The 5,271-nt window shown below is 45.0% G+C and overlaps 1 pseudogene; it reads left to right on the forward strand.

Annotated features, from left to right (window-relative positions):
- LOC108303018 lies at positions 1 to 1,245 on the forward strand (annotated as a pseudogene).
- The last annotated feature ends 4,026 nt before the right edge of the window (positions 1,246 to 5,271 follow it).

Raw genomic sequence — 5,271 nt, forward strand, 5'->3', positions numbered from 1 at the left:
TCTGTGGCCATCACCATGCCACAGAACGAATATATTGAATTACAGTGTAAACGCTATGGATACCATTTGGATTACAATGAGGAAAAGAGAAAGAAGGAAAGTCGAGAGGCTCATGAACGTTCAAAGAAAGCAAAGAAAATGATTGGTCTGAAGGCTAAGCTTTACCATAAACAGCGCCAGGCTGAGAAAATACAAATGAAAAAGACTGTCAAGATACATGAAAAGAGAAACACCAAACAAAAGAATGAGAAGACTCCACAGGGAGCAGGACCTGCCTCTCTGCTGAACAGAGAGGGACGATCTTGAGCTAAAGTACTTTCCAATATGATTAAACAGAAACGAAAAGAGAAGGCAGGAACACGGGAAGTCCCTCTGCCTAAAGTCTGTGCCCAGGGAGAAACAGAAGTATTAAAAGCTATCCGAATAGGAAAGAGAAAGAAGAAGGCATGAAAGAGGATGGTTACTAAAGTCTGCTTTGTTGGAGATGGATTTACAAGAAAACCACCTAAATATGAAAGATTCGCCGGGCGCGGTGGCTCACGCCTGTAATCCCAGCGCTTTGGGAGGCCGAGGCGGGTGGATCACGAGGTCAACAGATTGAGACCATACTGGTCAACATGGTGAAACCCCGTCTCTACTAAAACTACAAAAAATGAGCTGGGCATGGTGGCGCATGCCTGTAATCCCAGCTACTCAGGAGGCTGAGGCAGGAGAATTGCCTGAACCCAGGAGGCGGAGGTTGGGTTGCGGTGAGCCGAGATCGCGCCATTGCACTCCAGCCTGGGTAACGAGCGAAACTCTGTCTCAAAAAAAAAAAAAAAAAAAAAAAAGAAAGAAAGAAAGATTCATTTGGCCACTGGGCTTGCGTTTCAAGAAAGCCCATGTGACACATCCTGAACTGAAAGCCACCTTTTGCCTACCAATGCTTGGTGTAAAGAAGAATCCCTCATCCCCATCGTATACGATTTTGGGTGTTATTACCAATGGTACTGTCATTGAGGTAAATGTGAGCGAATTGGGCCTTGTGATGCAAGGAGGCAAAGTTATTTGGGGAAAATATGCCCAGGTTACGAACAATCCTGAAAATGATGGATGCATAAATGCAGTCTTACTGGTTTGACAGCAATTTTATATATAATTATTGAGGACTTCACACCAATTGAAAAAACTGCCATTACTGCAATGTTTCTGAATTCTACCAAACAACCATACATGTCTGCAATCAAGAGATTTATTATAAACATTTTAAAAATACAAAAATTAGCCAGGCATGGTGACACGTGACTGTAATCCCAGCTACTCAGGAGGCTGAGGCAGGAGAATCGCTTGAACCCAGGATGTGGAGGTTGCAGTGAGCTGTGATCGTGCCACTGCCCTCCAGCCTGGGTGACAGAGTAAGACTCCATCTCAACAACAACAAAAAATTCAGATAGGAGCTCCTTAACTTCCCAACTTCAGGTTAGTAGGTCTTCCCTGAATAAGCTCCCACCTCCTTTTTTTTTTTTTTTTTTTTGAGATAGTGAAACTCTGCTGTAAATACAAGTGTTTTTCTTTAATTTTTATTTCAAAACAAAGCTTTTTTTTTTTCCAGGAAACAAGTTGTTGGGGTTTGTTTGTTTGTTTGTTTTTTTGATTTTGAGATGGAGTCTTGCTCTGTCACCCAGACTGGAGTGCACTGATACGATCTCGGCTCACTGCAGCCTCTGCAACCTGGGTTCCAGAGATTCTCCTGCCTCAGCCTCCCGTGTAGTTGGGATTACAGGTGCGGGCCACCAACCCCAGCTAATTTTTGTATTTTTAGTAGAGATGGCTTTTCACTATGTTGGCCAGGCTGGTCTCAAACTCCTGACCTCAGGTGATCGGCCCACCTTGGCCTCCCAAAGTGCTAGATTACAGGTGTGAGCCAGCACGGCCAGGCAGCAAACAAGTTTTATTGGAATACAGCTGTGCTCATTCATTTATGGACTGTCTATGGCTGCATGCACTGTAGGAGCACAGCTGAGTTGTTGCAACAGAGTCCGTGAGGCCTATAAAGCTGAAAATATTTACTAGCTGTTCTTTTACAGGAAAAGGTGCAAAAACCTCCTGAATGCATCCTGCACCAAACCTTGTATTCTGTTCTCAGGCATCTTTTTAAAACGTCTTATCACCATCCTTGGAAACGCGTAGGAGCACAAACATCATGCTTGGGATAAAATGCAGCATCCCTAGCCCAGCCTGTGTGGCTCCATGTGATTAGCCCGTCCACCTCTCCACCCTCATCTTGTGTACGCCTCCAGGGCCAAGTCCAACCGCGCTGTCTGCCTTTCCATTTCTCCAGTGCTCTCTGCTCTTCCACGCCGCAGAACTGGGAATACTTTGTTTGCCTTGGAGGCTCTTTTTTCTTTTTCGACTTGTCAATTCCTACTTAGTCTGTAGGACTTTGCGTAAACCTCATTTCCTCCAGGGAGCCTTCTCTTTCTCCCAGTTTAGGTCAGGTGCCCTGTTTCAGAACACTGCTTACTTTCATTTAGTTTTATTTGTTTATTTATATTATAGGCAGGGTCTTAGGCTGGAGTGCAGTGGCACAGTCATAGCCCACTGCAGCCTTGAACTCCTGGGCTCAAGGGATTCCCCTGACTCATTATCCCGAGTAGCTAGAACTGCAGACACACATCATCACACCCAATTAATTTCTTTTGAAATTTTTTTTCATAGAGACAGAGTCTCACTGTGTCATCCAGGCTAGTCTTGAACTCTTGGGCTTAAGCAATCCTCGCCTCAGCCTCCTAAAGTAGTGAGATTACAGATATGAGCCACTGCCTCAGGTGTTCCATTTTATTATTGATTTATTTAGAGATAAGGTCTTGCTCTGTTGTCTAGGCTGGAGTGCAGTGGCATGATCATGGCTCACTGCAACCTTGGCCAGCTGGGCTCAAGCGATCCTCCCACCTCAGCCTTCCAAGTTGCTGGGACTACAGGCACACACCATCACACTTGGCTAATTTTTGTATTTTTTGTAGAGACAGGGTTTGCACCATGTTGCCCAGGCAGGTCTCGAACTCCTGGGCTCCAGTGATCCACCCATCTTGGCCTCCCAAAGTGCTGAGATTACAGGCAAGAGTCACCAACCCTGGCTTCCACTTTTATTTTAAAGCTCTTATCTCAAATGCTCTTAATTTTTTGAAAACGTTTGTTTCATACTTGCTTGTGTGGTGAGACTGAAGACTTCATGATAGAAAAATCTTTGTTCATCTGATTCAGAAAAATGATCTTCAGTACCTGACACAGAGCCTGGCACAGGACAGATAGTCAGAAAATAGTTACTGAATAAATGGATGACTGGCAATAACATTATAGGGTTATGGTGAGGATAATGGGGGGAAATATACACATTCCATTTAGTTAATTGCTTAGTCCCGACAAAAGTAGAGAATATCTATATTTTTAATGATGGTGATGATGATGAAGCCCTGACTTTGAATTACTTCTGGATTTCTTGATTTGGCAAAAGGACCAATAACGTATTTTATTCTTGTAACAAGAAGTAGAAATTGTTCTTCAATTGATTTCTTCTCTTTGGCCATGTATAAAAGCCATAACTGGCTTTTCATAGAGTGAGATCTTAAAAAAAGTATCCAAGCCCAGGAGCCTAAAATCCTCATACTGCATGGCTTTTCTGTGGAATGGTTTCTGCTAGCCCTCTATTTTCTACCCTGCCCTATGCCCCAGGAGGCTGACCTCCTGTTATGTTTCTTTGACTTCTGTCTTCTGGTTGGGTTTGACCAATGGGTACCACCGGCCAGAGACTGGAGGAAGGAGAGCAAGGGGCAGATATGAATCCTCCCCTACCCCTGCCCTCCCCTGGGCTGCAGGTTGACAGCCATGCCCCACTACCTAAGGTCATAGCTCCTACCAGGGGGCTCGTTAGCCTGCCACTCTCACGGGCCCTCTGTCTGCAGGGACTCCTCCTCCTGCTGGTGCTAGCCTGTGGAAGTTACAGCTTCTGCCGTCGCTAGATGTGGCAGGCTTTGTTATTGTTTTGGCTTCTCTTAACTTGTCCACACCTTTGCCAATTAAACTCTCCTCAATGATCCTATCCCTGCTTGAGTGTTCAGTCTGACTCATACGATTCCATCGCTTAAATAAACATAATGAAAATATTTCAAGAGGTTCTTGCTGCTTCTGTAGATCTCTCCGGTAGTTTGAGTATGTCTGCAAGCTTGGCTAATGTCACATGAGCTTAGGTGCCATTATTCCCCATTTCTCAGTAGGCCAAAGGAGTCTGGAAGCAATCTGAGTCGGGCATGTGCCCACGCTTCCAGAGGCTGGCAGTGGCAAAGGCAGAGCTGCTCCTCATCTCTGCCCCCTACCCACGGAGCTCAGAGCTACATCACGGCTACTTCCCTCCAAGAGGATCACCCACCAAAAGCCGGACAGCTGGGACCCCAGAAAAATCATTCTTGATGACAGCCCCTCTGCAGTGAGTCTAATCCAGGTGAACTCTGAAGCTCGGGAGTGTGCAGCTGGCTCTGTGCCCCAATTTAGAACAGGTCTGGGAAGCATTCCCAGATGGCTCCTGGATGTCATTGCTTTTTCTGGCCGCATTCCTGGGGGAAGTGGGAAAACACACACAGGTCTCCTAGCTGCAAACCCAAGCAAAGAGCACATTGCCATATCTTTAGCAAATGATAATACACAAAACTCAGACAACCAAAGAACTAGAGAGAGACATATCCACTCAGCTGAACCGATTCACTCTTTAGAGCCAAGGACAGCCAGGGTGGAAGGTCCTCTATCCTTTCAGTGAATCAATTCTCTGCCTTAAAAGCAACTGTCTAAGGCTTCAAGCAAATCACAGAACCTGACACTTCATTCTGCATCTCAATTTCCCTCTCTGAAAAAGTGGAGTTCTACCCATTGGCAGAAAGGTAGGCAATCACCCATTAAGGTGAGCCAAAATCTCCATAAGCCTCAATTTAAGAATCCCAAATGCAAAACTAATGATTTATCTCCTTTATTAGGAAGGAGGTAAGTCACATACAGAGGCAGTATGAGTTGGAGTTAAGGGCATGGACTCTAAAGCCAGACAACCTGGGTTTGACTCCTGTCTGCTACCAACTAGCTGTGTGATCTTGGAAAAGTTATGTAACCTCTCTGTGCCTCTGTGTTCTTATCCGTAAAATAGGAATGATGATCATGTCTACTTCATGGAGTTGACATGAAGATTAAATGACTTATTATAAGGAAAGCACTGTGAACATGCCTAGTATGTGCTAAAGACTGTGTAAG

The sequence above is a fragment of the Cebus imitator genome, unplaced genomic scaffold, assembly GCF_001604975.1.
Source record: "Cebus imitator isolate Cc_AM_T3 unplaced genomic scaffold, Cebus_imitator-1.0 Scaffold44, whole genome shotgun sequence".
Lineage (NCBI taxonomy): Eukaryota > Metazoa > Chordata > Mammalia > Primates > Cebidae > Cebus > Cebus imitator.